The sequence below is a fragment of the Peromyscus eremicus genome, chromosome 6, assembly GCF_949786415.1.
Source record: "Peromyscus eremicus chromosome 6, PerEre_H2_v1, whole genome shotgun sequence".
NCBI classification, from domain to species: Eukaryota; Metazoa; Chordata; class Mammalia; order Rodentia; family Cricetidae; genus Peromyscus; species Peromyscus eremicus.
The window spans coordinates 11,423,047-11,449,709 of NC_081421.1; the positions used below are offsets into that span (position 1 = coordinate 11,423,047).

Genomic DNA, 26,663 nt, shown 5'->3' on the forward strand with positions numbered 1-26,663 from the left:
ACCCTCTGATTACTATAATCTTTCAGATGCCTCTTTTGCAGGATTCCCCAAGCTCTGAGGGGAGACCTGATGAAGATCTCCACTTTAGACTCTCTCTCTCTCTCTCTCTCTCTCTCTCTCTCTCTCTCTCTCTCTCTCTCTCTCTCTCGGTGTGTGTGTGTGTGTGTGTGTGTGCACATAATGTCTTACTGTGGGTCTCTGTATACACTCTGAAGAAGCCTCTCTGATGACAGCTGGACAAGGTATTGATCTACGAGTATAGCAAAATATCATCAGGAATCATTTCATTGATTTTTTTAGACCAGTTGTGTTCTACCCTAGGTCTCTAGCATCTGGTCATCTAAGCAGTGTTGGGCATGGAGTCCCTCTCATGGAGTGGAACTCAAGTTAAATCAGAGATTTATTGGCCGCTCCTACAAGTTCTCTTCCACCATTGCCCCAGCACATCTTGCAGGCAGGACAGGCAGTAGGTTAAAGGTTTCGTGGCTAGTTTGGTGTCCATGTTTCTCTTTCAGTAGCCTATAGAGTAACTTCCTGCAACAAAGAGACTAGAACATAGTGGTGAAAGCTCCATGCAGACACCACCTTGACCTCTCTACATTCAATGAGTAGTGTGGATGTTGTCCTTGGCAATGGGTCTCCACTCTCAGTTTGAGTAAAGCAACCCTATGTCCTAGCATCAGCCTGGGTTGTTTGGGAATCTTCACAGGACCCCCTCAGCCAACAATTCAACTGAATGCATCCTAGTCCCATGACTGGGAGACTTGCCTGGCTACAAGAGATAGACAGTTCAGACTCTGTGACCTCCATTATTAGGAATCCTCACTAGGATCACCCTCATAGATTCTAAGAAGTTTCCACTGCACTAAGTTTCCACACCATACCCCAAATGTCCTCAATTCAAGCTGTCTCTAGTCGAATTCTCTCCCTCCATCCCATCTCACCAATACCTGATCCCTCCTCCCTCTTCTGTCCTTACACAGCCCTAGCCAGCCCCTTCCCAAGGAGATCCATATATCCTCCTCTTTACCTAACCTCTCTGAGTCTATAAATTGTAGCTTGGTTATCAGTTAATTTAAAGCTAATATACATTTGTAAGTGAATACATACCATATTTGTCTTTCTGGTTCTGGGTGACCTCACTCGGGATGATTTTTTTCTATTTCAGTTCTATCTTTTTGCTTGCAAATTTCATAATATTATTTTTAATCAGATGAATAATATTCCATTGTGCAAATGAACCACATTTCATTTATTCATTCTTCAGTTGACAGGCATCTAGGTTGTTTTCAGTGTATGGCTACTATGAATAAAGCTTCTATGAACATAGTTGAGCAAGTGTCCTTTTGGTAGGATGAAGCATGCTTTGAGTATAGTATTTCCAAGAGTGGAACAGCTGGGTCATGAGGTAGATCAATTCTCAATTTTCTGAGGAATGCCATATTGATTTTCATAGTGACTGTACAAGTTTGCACTCCTATCAACAAGAGAGGAATGTTCCCCTTGCTGTACATCCTCACAAACATGAGCTGCCACTTGTGTTATAGATCTTAGTCATTCTGACAGGTGTAAGATGGAATCTCAAAGCAGTTTTGATTTGCCTTTCTCTTATGGCCAAGGATGTTGAACATTTAAGTGTTTCTGAGCCATTTGGGATTCCTCTATTGAGAATTCTCTGTTTAGATCTATGCCCCATTTTTAATTGGATTATTTGGGATCTTGATAACTAATTTCTTGAGTTCTGTTTATATTTTCTTGATATTAATCATCTATACTTTATTGTCTTATTGATAGTGTCCTTTGCCTTACAGAAGCTTTTTAGTTTCATGAGGGTCTATTTACTGATTGTTGATCTTAGTGCCTATATTATCATTGTTCTGTTTAGGAAATTGTATTCAATGCTAATGCATTCAAAGCTGTTCCTCATTTTCTCTTCTATCAGGTTCAGTGTATCTGGTTTTATGGTGAGGTCTTTGATCTACTTGGACTTGAGTTTTGTGAAGGGTGATGGATATGGATCTATTTTGATTCTTCTATATGCAGTATTCAGTTAGACTAGCACTATTTGTTGAAGATGCTTCCTTTTTTGCATAGTGTATTTCTGGCTTATTAAAACTCAGTTGGCCATGGGTGTGTGGTTTTATGTCTGAGTCTTCAATTCAGTGCCATTGATCAACCTATGGTATTAGCTCTTCTTTGAAAGTCTGGTAGAATTTTGTACTAAAACCATCTTACCTTGGCCTTTTTTTGGTTAGGAGACTTTTAATGACTGCTTCTATTTTACTGTAGGTCTATTTAAATTGTTTATCTGATCTTGATTTAACTTTGATAAGTGGTACCTACTGAGAAAATTATCAATTTCTTTGAGACTTTCCAATTTGGTGGAGTACAAGTTTTTAAAATATGTCCTTATGATTCAGTGAACTTCTTCATGTCTGTTGTTATGTTCCCCTTTTCATTTCTGATTTTGTTAATTTGGATATTCTCTCTGTGTCATTAAATTAGTTTGGATAAGGGTTTGTCTATCTTGTTGATTTTCTCAAAGAACCAACTCTTTGTTTCATTGACTCTTTTTACTATTCTTTGTTTCTATTTTATTGATTTCAGCTCTTGGTTTGATTATTTATTGCACTCTATTTCTTTTGGTGTGATCATTACTTTTTGTTCTAGAGCTTTCAGGTGTGCTGTTAAGTTGCTAGTAAGAGACCTCTCCAATTTTTTCATGTAGGCACTTAATGTTATGAACTTTCCTCTTAGCATGCTTTTAGTGTGTCCCATAAGTTTGGGTATGCTGTATATTTATTTCCATTGAATTCTAAAAAGTCTTTAAATTTTTATTTACTTCTGTGTTGATCAACTTTTCATTCCATAGAGAATTATTTAGTTTCCATGAGTTTGTAAGCTTTGTGTTGTTTCTGTTGTTGTTGATATCCAGCTTTAACCCATGGTGGTCAGATAGGATGCTAGGAGTTATTTCAATCTTCTTGTATCTGTTGAGACTTGCTTTGTGTCCCAGTGTGTAGTCAATTTTGAACAAAATTCATGAGGTGCTGAGAAGAAGGTATATTTTTTATGTGTGGGTGAAATGTTCTGCAAAAAAATTGTTAGGGCCATTTAGTTTAAAACATCTGTTAGCTCCAGTATTTCTCTGTTTAGTTTCTGTCTATATGACCTGTCCATTGGTAAGAGTGGAATAATGAAGTCTCTCACTATCAGTGTGTGAGGATCAATGTGTGGTTTAAGCTGTAGTAGTGTTTCTTTTACAAAAGCAGGTACTCCTGTATTTGGGGCATGGAAATTAAGAATTGAAAAGTCATCGTGGTGTATTTTTTCCTTTGTTAAGTATGATGTGTCCTTTCCCATATCTTTTGATTGGTTTTGGTTTGAAATCTATTGTCTTAGGGTTTTTGATTTAATTGCTGTGAAAACATGCCATGACCATGGTAACTCTTATAAGGAAAATATTTCATTGGAGTGGCTTGCTTTCAGTTTCAGAGGTTCAGTTTATTATCATCATGGCAGGGAAAATGGCAGCATGCAGGCAGATGTTGTGCTGGAGAAGTAGCTAAGAGCTCTACATCTTTCAGGCAAGAGGAAACCAACTGACACAACTGGGCAGTATCCTGAACATAGGAAACTTCAAAGCCTGCCCACAAGGTGACACATTTACTCCAACAAGGTCATACCCACTCCAACAAAGCCACACCTCCTAATAATACCACTCCCTATGAGATCATGGGGACCAACTACATTCTAACTACCACACCTATTTTGTTAGATATTAAAATGGCTACACTTGCTTGCTTCTTAGGTTCATTTGTTTGGAAAACCTTTTTCCAACCATTTACTCTTGCTATCCTTGAATCCTTGATGTTGTTGTATGTTTCTCTCTCTCTCTCTCTCTCTCTCTCTCTCTCTCTCTCTCTCTCTTTCTCTGTGTGTGTGTGTGTGTGTGTGTGTGTGTGTGTGTTTCCCTTCTTTTGGCCTTACTGATGTGAGATTATTTAATCTGTTTTCATGGGTATAGTTAACCTTCTTAGGTTGGAGTTTTCTTTCTAGCACCTTCTATAGGCCTGGATTTATAGATAGATAATATTTAAATTTTACTTTATCATGGAATATCTTATTTTCTCCATCTACAGTGATTGCAAGTTTTGCTGGGTATAGTAGCCTGGGCTGACATCTATGGTCTTTTAGAGTCTGCAGCACATCTGTCCAGACCCTTCTGGCTTTTAAACTCTCCATTGAGAAATCAGGTGTAATTCTAATAGGTCTTCCTTTATATGTTACTGAGTCTTTTCCCTTTGCAGTTTTTAATATTCTTTCTATGTTCTGTATGTTCAGTGTTTTGATTATTATGTGCTGAGGGAACTTTCTTTTCTGGTCCAATCTATTTGGTGTTCTGCATGCTTCTTGTACCTATGCAGACATCTCTTTCTTTAGGTTAAATTTTTTTTTACTGTGGTTTTCTTGAAAATTTTCTGGGACCTTGAGCTGAAATTCTTCTCTATCTTCTATTCCTATTATTCTTAGGTTTGGTCTTTTCATAGTGTCCCAGGATCCCAGATTTCCTGGATGTTTTGTGTCAGGGATTTTTAGATTTAACATTTTTTTCTTTGATGGATTTATCCATTTTTTCTATCATATTTTCAATGCCTAAGAGTCTTTCTTCTATCTCTTATATTACATTGGTGAAGCTTGCCTATGTAGCTCTTATTCTAATTCCTAAATTTTTCATGTCCTGAATTTCCTCAGTTTGTATTTTCTTTATTACTTCTATTTCCATTTTCAGGTCTTAAACAAGTCAACTTTTTTTTCTTTAAATCACACAAATGAGTTGGGATGTAACATGTGATTCTTGGGACTGACACTCACAGATTCAGATACACAGACTACTTTTGCATCATATTTTGTACTTAGCAGCAAAATATACGCATGAATAGTTTTTTTTTCCAGTTCTGGAAACTTCCATTAATTTGTAATGTCTTCACTTGTTGGCCATGCTCATGCTTCCAGGGTAGGAAGTCATGGCATTTCACTGTTGAGATAGTTTTTCTGAAATATGGTGAGTATTTTTACCAGAGTTTGGTAACATTGTTTTTAATTATTCACATTCTTCAATCAAGTATTTATAATTTTCCACATTTATCTGTCATTGTAATTTGCAGATTCTGAGCACTGGAAATGTTCCTGTAGTCTAAAAAGATACAGGCTGTCAGACAATTATCTGAGGGACGGTGCACCACTGAATGATAACCACCTGCTGATGTTGCACACAGCAGGATGGCTGCTCCATTCTAGAAGATTAGGGCACTCTTCCTGGTACCCTCACAGGCAGTAGGTGATTGGCCAGCAGAAAACACAACATCCATTAAATAAAACCTTGGGATAGTTTGCCTCATGGTTTTCATTTCAGTCTATAAAACTTCTGCAGAACAGCATCCTTTGAGTGCTGAAGGAACTTTAACAAAAGTAAAGACGCAACTGAAAAGCAGAAAAGACTTGTCATGTCTGTACTAAATGAAAACAAACTATATAATGCCTTAACAGAGAGGAAAGGTGTCTTGACCGTCTTTCCTATCAATAAATTCTTGTACAAGTGAATTGCATGACCAATTATGTATATGTTGCTTGGTCAGAATATGTTAGTTCCCATTCATGAGCATTCCAATGATGACTATCACATAAAGGATAATTATTCATAGGGGCTTATCAACCAATTCTATCTTTTCAGTAGGAGTGGAATCTTTGCTGTAAGTACCAAATTTAAAAGTGTCTAATAAATTTGGTTCTGGCTCTAAATATCTTTTTCTAAGCATTTTTATATGTCTTTATTTGTTGTTGGGGGGCATACATACCCTGGCACATGAGTGGAGGTCAGAGGACAACTTACAGAATTCAATCTTCTCTTTCCACCATGTGAGTTCCAGGAAGGAGACTAAACTCAGGTTGTCAGGTTCTCCCCTCTGAGCCATCTCACAAGTACTGAATAAATTAATACTTACTTGTAAAAGAACCAAAATCTCTACCTTTAATGTATGGTTTAAAGATTCCCTCAAATGGGACAAAAAATAGTAAAATATTAAGGGTCAATATTAGGACCTACTTTGTTACAATTGACCATAAATTACTTTTTACTCATAACAGCTGGATGCTGATTTGGTATATAGTATTTATTAAGTAAATAATGCCTTTTATCCAAAGCTTTAAAGTAACCAGTGAACCATGACTGTTTACAGTTCCTTACAACCTCAGAGTTACTGGGGATCATCAGTGTTAATGTGGAAATGGCATACATTTTCTCTAGAATTTTATTCTCATTAACCTGTGTGTAGCTGAAGTTTTCCTGGCCCTACCCAGCTCCTGTGGTCCCACAGTCCCACAGCTGCTCAGACCCAAATGAACACAGAGAGGCTTAATATTATTTTTGACTGCTTGGCCATTAGCTCAGACTAATTACTGACTAGCTCTTACACTTAAACTCAGCCCATTTCTGTTAATCTATATGTCGCCACATGTCCCATGGCTTTACCTGTGTGCCATTACATGCTTCTCCCTGGACATCAGGCTGGCATCTCCTGAATCAGTCTTCTTCTTCCTAGAATTCTCCTTGTCTGCTTATCCCGCCTATACTTCCTGCCTGGCTACTGGCCAATCAGCATTTTATTTATCAAACAAATCAGAACAATAAATGTTCACAGCATACAGAACAATATGCCACAGCACCTCCCCTAATCAAAATGGAAGGTTTTAACTTTAACATAGTAAAATTACATATAATAAAACAGTTATCAAGCAAGAATTATAGTTGCTATATCTAGTCTATTTGTATTTGGCAAATTTAAAGAAAATATTCTATCTATCATATATTTGTGAGTCTAAGGTTTCATATCTAACTTATCTTTTATCATATTCAAGGAAAATTATAATTATAACTATCTAGTCTTCAACTACATCAAAGACCCCAGAAGGACATAATATTAACTAAGTAAATAGGAAGTACATTGTAAGCAACTTTCAAAAAACTACTGTGACAGAGACAGTTGGATGCCTGGACAATCACCTAAAGTTCCTCTGTAAAGTTGGGGCATTCATCTTAAGCCAATAAACCTAGTCTCTCAGTAACTTTTTTCTGTGTCCTGTAGAATGTCTGGTAGTCTCCTCTGTGAAGCAGGAACCTAAAGGACCATTTTGTCTTGTAAAGTTCAGTGGTCACCTTCCTATGGGTCCTATATGTCCAGTTGATACAACATATTATTCAGCAGTCAATGCAAAGGCAATATTTTGCCCAGTGGCTAACTTTTGCCACAAAGACAGCAAACTCCATAATGAGTTTCTTCAATGTCCAATGTCTTCTCTGAAGTAGATTGGTGCTGCCAGGAGCAGACACGTCTCAATGTTCAGAAAGCCAAAGTTCTTAAAACACTTTAAGTGCTGTAGGTCTTTGAAGTGTTTGAAGATTACCTACCTAACTGAATTATATCTATGTGTACTTAGAAAACTTAACATCACTACATGTTTGACTATCATAGCTCCTCATTGATCATAATACATATATATATATATATATATATGAATATGTGTAGAATATTCTCTTATACTGTGTGAACATATGTTGCTGTGATTTGGTTTAATAAAGAAGCTGACTGGCCAATAGCTGAATAGGATACAGTTAGGTGGGAGAGCCAAACTGAGAATAATGGGAAGAAGAAGGATGGAGTCTAGAGTCACCAACAGATGCAAGGAGAAGCAAGGTAGGCATGTTGTAAGGTACCAAGCCATGTGGCAAAGTTCAGATAAGAAATATGGATTAATTTAAATGCAAGCGTTAGCTAGTAAAAAGCCTGAGCTATTGGCTGAGTGTTTATAATTAATATAAGCCTCAGTGTGTTTATTTGGGAGCTGCTGGCAGGACAGAAACTTCCACCTACAAATGGCACCAAAATATTCAGTTTGCACATCCACATAAAACCTGAGAGAGCTTGGAAAAGGGTTCCAGACAGAGAAACAGAGCCAAGAGTGGCTTCCTAGTCTTGTGTCTCTCATGCCAGCCATGATAAAGGGATGCAGCTACTAGCCACTGCCTGTGGGCTTGAGCCACCAGTTCACCATGAGATAAGCCCCTGGGCAGGTTCCTGCACTCTCTCACACCAGCTGCAGTACCGAAAAGTGTTTCCTGGCCACTGCTGGTGGAAGGGAGTGAGCCACCAAAACAGATGTGGAGGTCTTAGCCATGCCTCTTAGAAGTCTAAAGTCTCATGAGGTCAGAAAAAGATTATAGATACGACAAAAAAGATTCAAACAAAAAAAACCCTCTAAATTGGTTAGAATGTTTTAAAATATATATAGGCTTGGGAAAGAGAAGAAAAAGAGTATATACAAGCCGGGCGGTGGTGGCGCACGCCTTTAACCCCGCACTCGGGAGGCAGAGCCAGGCGGATCTTTGTGAGTTCGAGGCCAGCCTGGGCTACCAAGTGAGTTCCAGGAAAAGGCGCAAAGCTACACAGAGAAACCCTGTCTCGAAAAACCAAAAAAAAAAAAAAAAAAAAAAAAAAAGAGTATATACAGTCTTAGATTAAAAAATATAGTTTTTTAAAAAATAAAGTCCTTGTGGTATATATTGTGTACCCTAATAAAATTTGCCTGAAGATCAGAGAACAGAACAAACCACTAGATTAAATATAGATTCTGGGCAATGGTGACACACACCTTTAATCCTAGCACTTGGGAGGCAGAGATCCATCTAGATCTCTATGAGTTCAAAGCCACCCTGTATTACATGAGATTAATTCATCTAGGTGAGAAACAGAACCAGGCTGTGGTGGCACACACCTTTAATCTCAGTACTTGGGAATCACACACATTTAATCCCAGCACTTGAGATCTCATGCCTCTGCTACCAGAATTTGGATAGTGCACATGCCTTTAATCCCAGCATTAGGAAGGAAACAACATGGCTGGGCAGAGAAAGGTATATAAGACATGAAGAGACAGCAACTAGAGTCTTTTTGGCTGGAGCCCCCTTCCGCTAAAAGGTTTTTGGCTGAGGCCTTTCGACTGAGGACTCAGAGGCTTTGAGTCATAGGATTCGTGGAGTTGGTGAGTTGAAATGTAGCAGTGGCTTGTTCCTTTGTCTCTCTGATCTTTCAGCATTTACCCTAATATTTGGCTCCAGGATTTTTACTAAAAGATCATTTAACATTTATGTTACAAGTTCTTAAAAAAGAAATAGAGTAATAAAAATATAATAAGCCACATAAAGATGGAAAAACACAGAGAATCTAGATTCTGTCTGTTACTATGTTGTCTTTGGATTTTCTGATTGCTAATAAAGAAACAACAGCTGCTAAGACCATTGGATTATTCTTGATTAAATCAACCTGTATATTTTAAAAACTTCTTGACTTCAAAATAAAAGTCAAAAGATCTGTTACTTTGGGGGTGAGGTTATGCTTTTATTCCTACAGGAATGGAAGTCTGTGTATTTATTCCAGGTTGATATGGATCAAGTTTGATTGGGGAAGACCCTCATGAAAATCCTGGCTACAGACATAAAAAAATAAACCTAAAATCTATAAAATATATAATGTATATTTTACCTACTCAAACATAAAACAAAAAATATTCTTTGGCTAACTTGTGTATAACTACAGTCTATACTTTTATTAATATAAATAGTCATGTTACTTTTAAATTTTTATGTATATTCAGAACAGGGAACCAAACACCAATGAAAGTTGATGGCCCAGGTGATCCAGCCTCTCAGAATGCCTTCTTCACAGTCTCCTCAGAATTCTGTGTCCAAAACAGCTTCAAGGCTGCTAGCTGAGATGGTCAAACCTCACAAACAATTCCAGTCAAGACTTAACAATTATCTTGATTTTCTTAAGGTTCTCCCAAAGATACCAGCATCCCCAGACAACAGGAAGTAGTCAAGGAATGATGCCCACATTCTCAAGAGATGGGCTATGGATGGGTTTGGTTATTTAATGGATTATGAATGTTTGTCATTGTTTAGGGGGATTGGTTACAAATGTTTTTGGTCATAGTTAAAAAAAGCTGAACAAGAGTTATATTCATAGATCTCTTTCTAAAAGAAAAAAGGGGGTAGGATATAGTCATGATAGGATAAAAATGGTAGATTATTTGTGGTGATATTTTCTTTGTGCTCTAAAAATAAAGCTTGCCTGGAGATCAGAGTGCAGAGCTAGCTACAAGAGGCCAGGCAGTGGTGGCACACACCTTTATTCCCAGCACTTGGGATCTCATGCCTTTGATCCCAACACTTGAGAGGCATATGTCTTTAATCTCAGCACTTGAGAGGAAGAAACAGGAAGTGATAAGTCAAGGTAGAAACAGGAGCTTGACCCTTTCTGTCTGAGAAGAAGAAGAGGTAAGAACTCTCTGGTGGCTGGCTGCTCTGCTTCTCTGATCTTTCAGCTTTCACCCTGATATTGACTCCAGGTTTTTATTATTAAGACCAATTAGAATTTACACTACATCTGGTGTCCAACCTTTGGGACACAAATTCATGAAAAAGCTACTTGCCTCTGGCATACATCATAGCTGCATATGAGGGACTCCCACCAGAGTCACCACCTCCCTAGCTAGATTCTCTCTTTTTTCCCTAAGCCCTCTGAGTGGGTCTGGGATTTTTCTGTTACAGCCTCTCTGCAGCAAACTCCACACACAGGTATTTGGGCCTCAAACACCATAGGAATTAGCTGCTTTCTCACATTCCCCCATGCAGATGCCTGGCTCTTTGGCTTCTTCTCTCCCTCCTTCTTCTCTCTCTGTGGGTAGTGGGCTTTCCATGGACCCCCTCCTCATGCTGCTGCTGTACTAGGTAGATGCCTTGAAGACCCACTCGGGCTTCTACTGTTCTGGGAAGAAGCAGTCAGACTCACATCCTCATCATCATCGGCAGATTTGGTGAAACAATTGGGAATTCTTAAAGGAAGGAATTAGCTAAATGAGAGAGTTTTTTTTCCCCCACATTAAAATAGGGAAACATTATTGCAATGGATGGAGTTAGGTCTCTGTATGATAATACACTGGACAGTTTGAAAATGGAACTATTAAATGAGAGGATAATTAATTTAGATGGGATTTATGTAATGTTAAATATAAATATTATGTTTGATCATTTTTGTTTTATCATTTAAAAAGTTGGCTAATATGAGTGCCAAGATAAAAGTTTTTGAAAAACTTTTTAAAACAGATCACAGAGATATTTAGACTCAGAATGAGAAATTTAAAGGAGAACCAGTCCCAACATTGCGTTATAAGACTACGTAAGAACAGCCTAAGGTTTTCAATCAGCCAATCTTAATTTATCCAGTAACCTCACAGAAACTGCCAAATGACAGATATCCCCAAAGCTATTTAAAAGCTGAATGGACTCCTGTGCAAATGTTAGATTTGAGGTGATTAAAGGAAGTGATTAGTCTCATATGGCATGCATTCACCTTTTGTGAAACAGATGCTAAACTTGTGGTCAATTTATAATAGAATTATCTCTCAAAACTAGAAAGATTTGGTTACAGCAGTCTTGGAGGCTGGTCCTCAATTACAGTGGAGGATCTGGTCAAAAAATGAGGCTAGGACTATTGAACAACAAAGTAATGCTAGAGGTATGAAAATCTCCCAAGACCAACTTCTTGGAAAGGGAGATTATGCTAATATACTAAGGCAATTTCTATATGATGACCACACCCTGGCTTTATGCTGTGCAGCAGTCTTGAGTGCTTGGGACAGAAGTGAAGAAGTGGGAAACTAAACTAGGTCATTTACCAAAGTTATACAGGAACCCAAAAGAAACCTTCACTGTTTTCTTACAGAGATTGACTTCAGCAGTATAGAATATGCCAAATTCAGATGTTAAACAAATAATAATTGAATATCTGGCTTTTGAAAATGCTAATGTACAATGCAAAAGGGTGATCATGCTGTTAAGGGCAAGATCAGTATTCTTAGAGGAATGGATCCAAAATATAATCAATATTGAATCTCATAACCATGGTTATGATGATACTTGAATAGAAGAGGTGATTTCCAGAGTTTTGAAGAAAAATCAAAATGTCAAGTGTTTCAATTGTGGTAAATAAGATCCAAGTGTTTCAATTGTGGTAAATAAGATCACCTAAAAAGGGATTGTAAACACAGAATTCCTAGAAACAATGTTTTTTCTAAGAATAATCCCAACAGAATGCCCCTCCCTTCTGGAGTATGCAGAAGGTGTGGCAAAGGCCAACATTGGACTAATGAATGTAGATCAACAAGGGACAGTCAAGGTAACCCTTTGCCATGAGGGAAATACCCTGAGGGGCCTCTTGCATGTCAAATTCAGTTTAGTCATTTCCTGTCATTGTGGAGGAAATTCTTTCCCAGAGCAACTAAAGAACCTAATGCCCATTGTAAAAAACAAAAACAAAAACAAAAACAAAAACCCATACTGCTCTGGATGATAAAACAGTTATGGAAGATAAAAGAAAAATTTCAGGAAAAGCCATAAATCGAAACTGATAAGGATTAAATTTGAATGTGAGAGACCTCTTAATAAGAAGAGGTGATAGTTCATCAATCAATGTGACCATTCAATTTAAACTAACTTATATGACTAATAAATGCTTTTTATTTGATCATATATAACTCCCAAAAGGGAACCTCCCCAAAATTAGAGTTGGGGCAGGGTTTGTTTGTATTTTTCAGGAGAATGAAGGCATCCAGCTAAGGAATCTGAAGAAAACTGGACAAATGAGACATGTGAAGAAAAAGGACAAATCATCCAAAAAAAAAAATGTTCCAAGAAAAAGTGTAAATTGGCCTATGGATATATCAAATCTCTAACAGGATAAAATTTCATAAATCATCCTAAATGTTTGTTTCTGCTGTTCTCTATGACACATAATGAAAATGGTCTTTTTGTAGTCCCAATTCAATTGAAAATTAAAGCTGACTTTGGAGTTGGAGTGTGGCTCTCTCCTTCTTTAAATGCAAGCATGCTTATTAAAGTAAAATCCAAATTCTCTGTCTCATGTTAGAAGAGCTGCCTGACAGAAGAAAAAAAATTAGGGACTATTTTATTGCCACTAATTTCATAATCCTTTGGTTTTATTTGGGCTCTTTAAATCTTATCTTAGGGTATAAATATTATCTCCAAATTTATAAGATTTATATATTTTTAAAAATTTTTGTCATGATATTAATGGTCATACAGAGTACTAACTAATTCTAGAAAAAAGGCTTCATCTAGCTTCCTGTACATGATTTTGGGTTTGAGTCTTTGAGGTAACTAGGAATTAAGGTTTTGTATTCTGAATGTACATAACAAATATTGATCCTTTAACTTCTTTGAGATCTGCTGCATATGACATCTAAAAAAAAAAGTTCAAGTTTTCTGCAGTGAGCCAAAACCATGCCTGACAGTGATCTTTGAAGTCTCCAAAAGGAGGATGGGGCCCTACAACAATGATTCCACCAGTATTATGATAATGCCACTAAGCTGAAAAAACACCACCTAAAGATAGGTTTTGGACTACAAACTGCTCAGGACAATTTTGAGGTGGCTAGTTGAGATGATCCAGCCTCACAGACTACTTTAGCCAGGACTTGAGACAAACCCTGCATTTTCCCATTACACAGAGACTGGACAACATATGATACAGTTACCTCTCCGAGGACTTGACAATTGACCCAAATTTTTCTTTTCAGGATCCCCCAAAGATGCCATTGACCCCAGACAGCAGGAAGTAGATTTAAGAAAAGAATGTCTACATTTCCAATAGGTTTTTGGACTTTCATTGGGTTATGGATATTTGTCTTTGTTTAGAGGGGTTGGTTACAAGTAGTTATTGGTAATAGTCAGGAAAAAGCCAAACAAAGGAGTTTAGATTCAGGATTCTTGTTTTAAAAAGAAAAAAGGGGCACAGAGATATATAGACAAGATAGGATATAAGGATAGATTATTGAATCTATTCTGAAAAGAAATGGGGGTTTACAGAAATAGGATAAAAAGGTAGATTATTGAATCTAATTTTAAACAAAAAAGCAACTACTGGTTTTAAGTATTTTACATTGATGTGGATATTTGTATGTGATACAAATTTAAGATTATTTTGTTAGAACATACTATACATACATTTCTAATATTATTCAAAGTATTGTACCTATGAAACTTATTTAATAATGTAATACAAATTTCTTGTCCTTGATAGTTATTATTACCAACTATTTAGGATAATAAGAAAATGCAAGTGAGTAGTTAGTCACCTATTACAATCAAACTTTTAGTCATATTAGGTATGTTTACAAGGCCAAACGGAGATATATTTTAAATAGACAGGTGGTCTTCAAACGCTTCAGAGAGTTACAGAATATGGCATTTAAGATGCTTTAATAATATAGGTTCTTTTTTTTATGACAATGAGACATGTCTGCTCCTGGAAGCACCAATCTACTTCAGAGGAGATGATGGGCATCAAAGAAACTCCATATGGAGTTTACTTTCTTTGTGGCAAAAGTTAGCCACTGGGGAAAAAAAAATGTCCTTGCCTCGACTGCTGACATTATGCTGTCCAAAGTGGACAAGTGGTAGGACAGCCCTTCAGAAAATCCTGCTTCACAGATAAGTCTTTCAGATATTCTAGGCCTGTAGGCAAAGATAGATGCCCCAATGTTGCAAAGGAACCTTGAGTGACTATCCAGGCAGCCAGCTCTTTATGTCATTTCTCACATTTTTTTGGAAGTTGCTTCATTGCACTTCCTGCTTACTCAGGTAATATTTCCTTCTCAGATCTTTGATTGAATTTAAGACTTTATAGTTACCAGATTCAGAAAAGGAATTAACTAAAGAGGTATAAAGTGTATAAGATTGACAGATATTAAAAGATAATTTTGGTACTAAAAGTTAGAATAGAAAGTGAATTAGGTACAACATTTTGGACTCATCAAGATAGGATAGATAACGGAGTATTTTCTCTGAATTTGTCAAAAGTTCATGGACTAGACATTGTTAATGTAATTATTGCTTGAATATATTATATATAGCTATTATACTTATTGTATATAGGTTTTTCATATTATAATGTTCTTTTTTATTTTAGACAAAAAAGGGGAAATGTGGTGATATTTTGTTTGTGCTCTAACAAGTAAAGCTTGCCTGGAGATCAGAGTGTAGAGCTAGCCACAAAAGGCCAGGCAGTGGTGGCACACACCTTTATTCTCAGCCCTTGGGATTTCATGCCTTTGATCCCAGTACTTAAGAGGAAGAAACAGGATGTGATATGGTTAGGCAGAGAGAGGAAGTGATAAGGTAGAGTGGAAACAAGAGCTCCACCCTTTCCAGCTAAGAAGATGGAGATGTAAGAACTCTCTGGTGGCTGACTGCTCTGCTTCTCTGATCTCTCAGCTTTTACCCTGATATCTGACTTGAGATTTTTATTATTAAGACTATTTAGAATTCATGCTATAATTATTAAATCTACTTTTAGACAAAAAAAGTTAATTTTGTTATACTTTATATATATTTTTATTCTTATTCTGGGTATTGTGTTTATGCAACTCATTTAAAAATGTAATGTATAATTAAGGAATACAAGTTAATAGCCATCTATAATAGTCAAACTTGTAGTCATATTAGGTATGTTTTCAAGGTCATACACAAATATATTTAGATAAATAGATGATCTTCAAATACTTCAAAGACCTTCAAAATGTGGCATTTAATATGTTTAATAACCTAAGACTTTTCATGACAATGAGCCATGTCTGCTCCTGGCTGTACCAATTTACTTCAGAGAAGACAATTGGCATCGAAGAAACTCTGTATTGAGTTTCCTTATGGCAAAAGCTAGCCATTGAGCAAAAAAAAACTTCCCTTGCCTCAATTGCTGACAGTATACTGTCCAAACTGGACCAGCAGGACACACAAAAAAAGCAACTTTCCAGACTTTACCAAGACAAGGTAGGACAGTACTTAAAAATTCCCCGCTTCTCAAAAAACTCTGTCAGATATACTAGGCCTGTAGGCCAAAAATGGATGCCCCAATGTTACAGAAGAGCTTTGGTAACTGTCCAGGCAGCCATAAGTCCCTGTCATTAGGTAACATTTCACCCTTCTGGGGTCTTTATTGGAGTTGAAGACTCAATAATTAGACAAATTTTTCCTTAGTTATGATTTAAGGTATAAATTAGGTATAAAACTTTAGAGTCACAAAGATAAAATAGAAAATAAAATATTTTCTCTAATTTTGCCAAATACAAATAGACTAGATATTGTAACTGTAATTATTGCTTGACAACTGTTTTTGTTGTATATAATCTTACTATGTTAAAGATGAAATATTCCTTTTTAAGTAGACAAAAGGGGGAAATGTGGAATATTCTTTTACACTGTGTGAATATATGTTGCTGTGATTGGTTTAATTAAGAAAGTGACTGGCCAGTAGCTGAACAGGATAAAGTTAGGTGGGAGAGCCAAACTGAGAATGATGGGAAAAAAAGAAAGACCAAGTAGCGGAATCACCAGCCAGATGCAGAGGAAGCAGGATGTATACAAAAGGAGGTAACAAGCAATGAGCCATGTGGTAGAACTTAGATAAGAAATATGGGTTAATTTACATTATAAGAGTTAGTTAGCATTAAGCCTGAGCTATTGACTGAGCATTTATTAATATTATTAATATTTAGTCTCCATGTTGGTTATCTAGGAACTGGTGGGCAGGAAAGAAAAGTCCACCTACATATATGTGTGTTTGTATACATAATATGTATACATATCAATTTCTGCCTTTAAACTTTGCTGCCACTAACTATACTATTCATAGTGCATTTTATTCTGTTGAGGGTAACTGAAGCCATTCTCTGCTCTCATATGTAATGAAGCTCATAGCAGTTTTTTCAAACTCTCTTTGACTGTGGTGCCATGTCAGAAAATACATTCTTTATTCTGCATGTTTATTTATGTGTATTTAGGTTAGCTTAATTAATATGTCTGTTGCTACTTTATTTCTCCATTCTGTTGCATAAGTTGCTCTTGACCCACTAATGTAACCCAGCTCTGCCTGCCTTTATGGTTGTAATATAAATATGTTGCTGGTTTCAAAAAAAAATCTCCAAATTACACTGGTAATATGTGACAATGGGACTTTTCTAAATATTTTCTTTAGCTCATATGTATAACCATGAGCTCATGAGTTATATATTGAGCTGAGGGTTGATGGACATTACCTGATTTTATAGAAAAAATAAAGTTGATTAGCACTTATGTTATTCTCCTCTCAAAAAAAATCCATATCTGTATGGGAAGGTCAGGAATATTTCACTTCTTTACTCGGAATGATAATCAACAGTGATAAGAAGTCAATTTAGAGAGTTTCTACTTTACTTATTATTAACAGTCAATTATCCTCTGTACTTGGCATTCAATAGGAATGCTAGGCTGCCTTTCTGTACATACTCTTCACATCTGTGGAAATGGAAAATAGAAAGGTCCCATGCATGGTTTGCCTAGAGACCCTAGGATGGCTAATGTAAAGGGGCAACTCTAGAATCCCATACAGGGAGGGAGCAACATGGAGGCTTTAGGAAAGTATCCATCTTCTCCCTCTCGCAGAATTCCCTTGTCACCATTCCAGCACTCCCCGGCTTCTGGCCAGCACATTTCTGATAACTGATAATCACATAACTTTCCTCCAAAGTGAACACTCTAGAAAATAAAAAGTACATTCAGCATCCCTGAGTCTTGAATTACTGGTCCTTGTCTCTGACTTGTGCTGACTCTTGCTATGTGTCTTGGACATGATTCTGGTCTCACTTTAACTCCTGGCTCTTCCCCAACTGTATTCTCAGGTTTGAAACTCCTGTTCACATGTTTAAACTCAGTATTCCTAAGTAGAATTGATCTACAGCTGGACTGAAGATTTGTTTGATCCTTTGTGAGGATTTATTTTTGTCTAATGAAGAAAATTATCAATATGTCTGCTTTGCCATGTGTAAAAATAACAGAAATAAGGAAAAAGTTCTTACTACACATGGAATATATAATTATATCACTAGAAAACACAATCATTTGAAGAAAAACTATACCAAGAAAACCAATAAAACATATATGTAAGATGTCCTGACAAAATATCATTTTAAGAGAGCAATAGTTTTCTGGTAGACCACATCTGCTACACACACCCCAGGAACCAAAAGAGGGATCAGAAAAGATCTTGATCATGAACTGTGAGCTGCTATTTTACTTAAGCATCCCCTATCAGTACCACCTTTATGTCATGATTTGGATTGTACGTGTTCCCTAAAAGTCCATGTACTAAAGGCTAGAAGAGACTGTCTAGTGGAAGGAAGTTGAGCCCTTACAGGCATACCCTTGGAGTAGATATTAGTTCTCTCTCCTCTGTTTCCCAGCTACCATGAGGTTACTTCAAACTGTGGGTCAAAATAAATTCTTCCTTCTTTACTTGATCATCACAGGTATTTTATTTACCAGCATATGAAGTTCTTCAGTTTCTGGTCCTTAAAGAAAGCATGAGCTGGATGCAGAGCTGGGAGACAGCTATCAGATGGGCTCACCCTGTGTACTTGTTCAAACCTCTTCTGCAGTAGATTCTCATCAGGCAGTCTCCTGAGTCTTAGAGCCTGAACCTACCCCCAAAAGTCCATCTCAATGACTTATTTCAAGACATTTTGCCTATAACAGTCAATTAATTCTTCTCCTAAGCTCTTATCTAGAAAGTCTGTAAACTTTTTATATCAGGGGACACATAGTTCAAAGCTGAGGGATATATACTCTGAACCCCTCTTCCATCCATCTGTGCCTGACTGTTAACTGGCCTGTTCTTATGCAGACCCAGAACAGAAATCTGGAGCTGCTATGAGTTCATGACTGCAGTGGCTGTGTCTTTCCCAGAAGATGATGTTTCACAGCTCCTTTCCCTGTCTTACAGCTCTTACATTATTTCTGGCCCCTCTTCTGCAATGTTCTCTGTAACATGAACCTTAAAAGGTCTTATTAAGAAAAAAAAAACCTCAGGAGCCGCATATTGGGGTTAATGTTGGAAGATCAGAGAAGCAGAACAAGCCACAGCCACCTCACCTTGCCAGTTCCTCAGCTGATCCTGTTTTCTCAGACTGGAAGCCTCTGAGTCCTCATCCAGAATGAATCTCAGCTGAACTGCTGCTCTAAAGCCTAAACACTTAACCGGCCTCTAGTTCCTGGTCCTCATGTCTTATATACCTTTTTGCTTCCTTCCACCACTTCCTGGGAATAAAGGCATGTGTCACCATGCCTGCCTGTTTCCAGGGTGGCTTTGAACTCACAGAGATCCAGAGGGATCTCTGCCTTTGGAATGCTAGGATTAAAGGCTTGTGCTACCACTGCCTAACCTCTATGTTTAACATTATGGCTGTTCTGTTCTCTGACCCCCAGGTAAGTTTATTGGGGTACACAATATATCAACCACAGTTCTCAGAGCCTTAGGATAATACACCACCCATCATCACTTTTTTTCACACCTTGCACAGCTATGAGTTTCTGCATTTACCCACACTCATTGTAAAGAAAGGATTATCTGATTAAGGGTGAAAGTAGCATTTGTCTATGAGCATGAACATAAATAATTAGAAGGCAGATTGATTTCAAAGTAGATAACAACGTTGTCCCTTGTTGTTAACTGTTTGCTACTGATAGACTCAGGGAAAGAGAGGATCACCGATTCTGTTGTGCACCCAGTGATGACTCCAGAAGCTCCAAGAGATTGTCCCAATCCAACAGTCATAAAAGTGGCCCTGGCAGAATAAAGGAGTCACAAAACCAAACCAAATGACATGATTCTGAGAAAAGGACTGATGGAGATAAAGGATTGTTGATAAAGATGTGGAGAGATAGGAATTGGGGGAGAGTAATCAGAGTACCTTACTGTGATATTGTTGAATCGCAAAATTAATTAGGGTTTCTCATATATATTGTCTCTTTTGTAACCATTCAACTTCCACATTGTTACTCAAGAAGAGAAAGATTACATAGACATCAACATAAAAATATTTATGTGGACACCAAAATTTGAAGTTTTTTCACATATTATAAAATAAAATTCTTGACGGGCAGTGGTGGCACATGCCTTTAATCCCAGCACTCGGGAGGCAGAGGCAGGTGGATCTCTGTGAGTTCGAGGCCAACCTGGTCTCCAAAGCGAGTTCCAGGAAAGATGCAAAGCTACACAGAGAAACCCTGTCTGAAAAACCATAATAATAATAATAATAATAATAATAATAATAATAATATTCTCTTAAAAACAATTTCCTCACATTTTAAAATGTTTCATTTTCAACACATAGACCATACAGAAATAGGTGAGAGATGGCATTTGGCAAGCAAATCATAGCTTACATATTCTTGACATATAAGTCAAGCCATACAATTGTTACCCAATAATGTATGCAGGCATACATTTACTTCTATACACTTTCCCCTCTGTATTAGAGAAATGAAGTTATATTCTTCACAGTCCTACCTAATGAAGTAATTTCATCTCATAGATAGATGACTTTTAGAGCTACTCTCAAGTTGGGCATTGTTCAGAATTCCATAGTTGGTTCACCCTAACATACTGAACCAGACAACATATAAACTGGGCTCAATTTCTCTCTCTCTCTCTCTCTCTCTCTCTCTCTCTCTCTCTCTCTCTCTCTCTCTCCATATATGTATGCAATGTAAAATATATAATTATATATATATATATAATTGAAGAGAATATTCCATGAGCAGTCATTAGCAAATTCATGATACTCCTGTCCTATGGAACTGTTTGAACACAATCCCTAACAAATTACTTCAGGTCTCCAGAAAATTCCTATCTATCTTGCTGACTTTGTGATTGTTGTTCTGATCAGATAATTCCCAACTAATGGCTGCTTTGTGTATTGGTATATGACAGTCACTTCAAAGACTAAATTGTCTCCCAGTAGTGGCTTTTCAAACAGTACATTGTTCTACTGAAGTCAACAGCTTCCTCTGGCTGCTTAGGAAATATGCAACAGCTCTTTGGCTAATGTTTCCCATACATAGCACTGCTGCAGCTACAGGGTCAACTGTTTTAAGTGGCAGGACAGCTAGAACAATATTGTAGCGCTCATGAAGAATCCTCTCTTTGGCTGGACTTCAGTAAAAGCTGGAAATCTATTCAAATAATTAGAAAGAATAATACCAAGTATGATCTTCCCTACATCCAAACTCTGAATAATCCCAAGAATGCAAGACATGCACTATTAATTTTTCTAACGGTTATAGAATAAACTTCAAGGATTTGCTTTTGTCTTGAGGGAATATTCCACAAAGCTCTCAGTTCAATCAACCAAATTTCACCAGTTGTGTAAGTCATTCAGGATACAAGACTCAATTCTCTCTTCTCTCTCTCTCTCTCTCTCTCTCTCTCTCTCTCTCTCTCTCTCTCTCTCTCTCTCTCTCTGTGTGTGTGTATGTGTGTGTATATATATGCATATATGTCTCCCTCTCTCCTTTCTATCCTTTCCTCTCAAAAAGTTTTTTTAAAAAGATCAAAACTGTAGTGGGTATCCGGTCCAGCTTTGACCTGGAAGTGCCACCCCCATTGAGGCTTCGGTAACGGTCACGCCTACAAGGCGGAGCCGAGAGAGGAACCCTGAAGACCTGAGATCTGGATGGGCTGGCTCTCTTGGTTCCTGGATCCTGGATGCTGGAGGTAGACTGAGCAGAGTTCTCCAGAGAACACCACTGGACTGTGCTTCACCTTTCCCAGATCCTGTTACCTATCCCTTCACTTGTAAGTTACCCCACAAAATAAACCTCCCTTTTAACTACATGGAGTTGCCTTAATATTTAAACCAATACAAAACAAAAATATAAAAAACAGTAAGACAACAACCAACCAACAACAACAATCACGTAAACACAATAAAAATATTAAAAACACACCAAAAGAAACGATGGAGTCAGTTTTGTGTTGGCCAACCACTCCTGGGCATGAGGCCTTCTCTGCAATGTGGTTGATATGCCCAGTGTTATTCCAATGGATAAAAATGATTTTCCCTCTCCCACCAGGTATCAATTGCAAATAACTCCTTGGTTAGGGGTAGGACACAGTAACTTCCAGACCCAACAGAGCTGATACACATATAAACTTATAGAGACTGCAACACTACACAAGACTATTACAAGTTCAAAACAGACAATAGCCCAGCACTGAGAAACTGAAATGAACGCTAAGTTCCACCCCTAACCAAGAAGCTATTTGTTAACTTCTAGGAAAAGAAAATCATTTTCTCCAATGGAGTGTAGCTAGACATACCAACCATACACCAGGGAAGCCCTCATGCTCATAAGTAGTTGGCCAACACAAAATGGACCACATGATTTTGTGTGTGTATCTGACACACATGCATGCAGGTGATTTTTTTTGCTTTGTTTCACCTTGGTATTTTTGTCTTATTTGTTTGTGTTGACATTTGGTTTTGCTACTTTATTTTGGAGAAAGAAAGAACATGAAGTCATGAAGTTGGGTGGGTAGGGAAGCAAGGAGGATCTGGGTGATGGGGGAGGGGAATATATGATAAAAATATATTCTACATGAAACAATTTTAAAAATAAATTTTAAAAAGAAAAGAATCATCTACAGAGCATATGATTTTCCAAACCAAACAAGATTAGTTATAAAAGATACATGCTGACAGCTACCCAAATAAAACAAAATGGAAGATACATGAATAGTTAAAATCATTATAAATCAGGAAGAGAAAATGTTTAGGTCTGTATATAAATAAACTGTCAAAGGCTCATGTGTTTGAAGCCTGGGTCCCCAGCTGTTTGGTAGTGTTACTGAGAGTTAAAAGAATCTGACCTAACCAATGGGTTAATCCACTGGTGAGTTCATAACTTTGTGGTCTGGTTAGAAGATTATGGGAAGTATGGAGAGTGGGGCTTACTTGGAGGAATTGGGTCACTGGGCCACATACCCTTGGAAATGTATCTTGTCCCAGGTGTTCCTCTGTCTTTCTCCCTACTTTTTGGTTGCCAAGAGCTACTCAATTGTTTTCTTCATCTATGTGTCAGAATGTTCTGCTTCACCAGTCACAGAAATGATGGATGAAGCTGACCATAAGCTATAACCCATGAAACTGAACCAAACTAAATCTTTTCTCTTCCTAAGTCATTTTCCTGAGGAATTTGTCATCATGATGAAAAGCCTGACTAACACAGTAAATAAGAGAAACTGCCCATAATTTATACACATCAAATTTGGGTTTAAAAGCAAGCCTGGCATTGTTAAATGTTAGTTAGCCAAGTATTCTCATGAATATATATTCAGCTCTCACTCTGATCCTTGAAATACGATTATTATTATCACTTACATTTAATAATGTAAATTCAAAAATCAGACAGGCATTGGATAAATTGTAACATAGTAATATTATTGAATACAATGTAGCAATTGGAAGTGAAGTTAAGCTACATATGTTGATGAGGCTGAATTTCCAGCACTCACATAAAAAGCTGGACATGGCTGTGTGTGCCTATAAGCCCAGTCCTGATGACAGACATTTAGAAGGCACGAGGTTGTTGGACAGCCAGTCTTGCAGAAACAGCAAGCTTCTAATTCAGTGACAGACCCTTTCTCTAGTAAGCAAGGTAGGAAGTGATAGAGGAAGACACTCAACTTCACACATGCACTCATGGGTACTCCAACACACCACTGTTGACACTCCACATGCAAGAAGGCATGCACACATAAAGACGTGAAGGTAACTTTTATATTCTTCTTTGTACATTTTTGTATTATCTTTGACTTTTTGCAAATAAATGTGTGCATGCTTTATTCTATAGTCAAAATATTCAAAACATCAGCCACTTTTAGTTTTTAATAAAGCTTTGGGTAGAAATGAGCATAGGGAGGAAATATAAATTCAGCCACTGCTTACCTGCTCTACCTCAATTTTTCTCAGGAAAGGAGAAATTCATAAAGCGTAGTTTTCAGGTAGCTTACTTCAACAAACAAGATCTTGTGCCTATTTTGTTTATTCTTATTTGAGCAATTTTGCTGCAATGACAAGTGTGCATAACTGCATGCATACATATTGCATATATTAGACTAAACCACATGAAATGGTCATTTCGTTTGCGTAAAGACAGTTAAACATAGACATACTTGTGCTTCAGCTCTTCATGGCACTATACTAACACAAGCAGAGTGCATCACTTTCTAGTTCTTCCTGTGTAAAGAGGGAGAACAGTATCCAACTAACCTATCCCCAGCCCTTGATCCCTTTCCCTAACCAAATATGGACAGGATTTTCTAGCTTTATATCTTTAACTCATACATCGTGATGTTAAGGATGGTTGTGACTTTATATTTTGAGAAAGTTTATAAAAATCATATGAAGGGGAAAAGGGAAAATAATCAGGAGAAGGAAAGAGGTGAGAAGAATAATGAAAGGGTTGGGCAGAGGAGGGGGGTCAGTGAGGGATAACTAACACTAAGGATGTTTGAAAAGCCCATATGGGAATGCACTATTTTATAATCTCATACACACACACACACACACACACACACACACACACACACCACACACACGTATATATGTATATACACACACATATATATATGTGTGTGTGTGTGTGTGTGTGTATAGTGTGTGTGTGTGTGTGTGTGTGTGTGTGTGTGTGTGTGTTTCTCTGTGTGTGAGCATGTTGCTGGCCCATATTTGCAGAATGTGTGTGGATATTAGAGGACAACTGTAGGGGTTGGTCTCGGCCTTCTACTTTGTTGCTGAACATACCAGGCTATGGCCCCATGAGCTTTCAGGAATTCTCCATGCTCCACCCTCAGGTGCTTGGGGTGGAAACCGTGAAATTACAGATGTGCACTGCTGCATCCAGCGTTACCTGGGTTAGAGGGATTCAAGCTCAGGTCCTTTCCCAGCTTAGTTTCTAGTCCTGCTGTCTGTTCAGAACATGGGTGATCAATTTCTATACTGCTTTACTGCTTTGGAACAGGGTTTGATATTTAAGGGTATAATGCCATGAGTCTCTCGCCTTAATTTTGACCTAGTTTGAGGAAGTACTTAACTCTCATTAAGCTCTTTTCACAGGTGAAATGGTGAATTGTATCCCAACTCTTACACTCCTAAAAGACTGTGCTGTATGCTGTATACATACATGCATACATACATACATATGAATGAAGGTCTGATAATGATAACAAACACAAAGGCAGAATATCCCTGCATTCCTTTAGTGTTGGTCACCTGGGAAAGCACTCATTACAGAGTGACAGCCATGGGCCATTTTCCCTGTTAAACTCAGATGAGAACTAAGCTACTTTGATCCAACCTTTTGAAAAGATAAGACTAGTGTTATGGCTAAAACCTCAGCTGACAGATTTCAAATGAGGCCTGAGTTTGAAGCTGTGGGGCTTAAGAGAAAGAACAAAGAGCTTCAGAAACCCTGACAATGGGAGCAGCTTGGAGAGTGGCATAAACTGCACAGACCTCTTTCCTTATCGCAGGAGGCATCCTTTCCTTTTGCAGGACAGTCTTAATTGCCCATGCCACTTGGTTAGAATGCTTTGCAGGCTAATTACTGGCCGGCTCTCATTAGAAACATGGACAGTACTTTTAAAACTACCTAATCCTCAAGTCTTCCTTCCTGGGCTCTAGGGCAAAATGATGTTCAGTTGCTGGCCCATAATCCAATTCTGACACAGTTGCTGAGAGACAGAGATGGGGAGAAAGAGGACATGAGGCTGGGGAGAAGATGTGTTAGCATGGCTGGGGGGCATCGGAAGGGGTGGAGCAGGTGGTGGGTATAATCAAAGTGCATCATTACATCTATGAATTTTTCAAATAATAAAAATATTATTTAAAAAGTCAACTTTTCTGACATCACTAAGAAACATCATTTCACAGTAAATCTGATCCTCTGGCTCTTATGATCTGCCCCTCCACAAGGCCCCTTCATCACCATACAAAGGCATATGGGCAACTGAGAGAAGCTTGGAGTGGGAGAAATGTTCTTCTCCTGGGAAGAGCATACAAATCGGTTGTCCCATGCCAAATGATCAACTCTGAAAACGTACATACTAGTAATAGTACTCAGACTAAGTTATATTTAGAAATATATATGTATATGCATACAATAACAATTAATAAAAAAGAGGCAATGAGTTTGAAGGGAAGCAGGAAGAGGTATTGAAAGGAATTGGAAGGAGAAAAGGGAAGGAGAAAATGTTGTAATCATATTATATTATCAAAGAGAAAAGCAGTCACTTTACATGAGCTGATAGAGAACTATCTCTAAGGAATACAGTTGATCAAAAAGAGCAAAATGCAAAACCATGCACATGTACAACTTCCCTTGTATGAGTGTGTGTATGTGTGTAATGGCATAGACTAGTTTCAGCTTTTGTCTATTAATGAATATTGACAAAAAACAGCAAGAAGAAACCAAGTTTGCACAGGAGATTCACCTGCATGATATATAAATATAAAGACTGAATGATTATGTTATTTTTGTTTGAATATAGAATGGCAAGAGCCAGAAGTCCACCCCTTGCAGGCATCCTTGACCTCCATTTGAATCAGTTATTTCTCACTGTGGCCAGATCCCTGGTGGAAGTAATCCTTAAAAA

The 26,663-nt window shown here is 37.6% G+C and overlaps 1 long non-coding RNA gene across 1 annotated transcript in view; it reads right to left on the reverse strand.

Annotated features, from left to right (window-relative positions):
* LOC131912357 (uncharacterized) overlaps positions 1–23,033 on the reverse strand; it is a 93,308-nt gene extending 70,275 nt beyond the window's left edge. Inside the window, exon 1 of the long non-coding RNA XR_009379605.1 lies at positions 22,963–23,033. This is a non-coding gene — a long non-coding RNA (uncharacterized LOC131912357). The remainder of the gene's footprint in view (positions 1–22,962) is intronic.
* Positions 23,034–26,663: the final 3,630 nt, after the last annotated feature.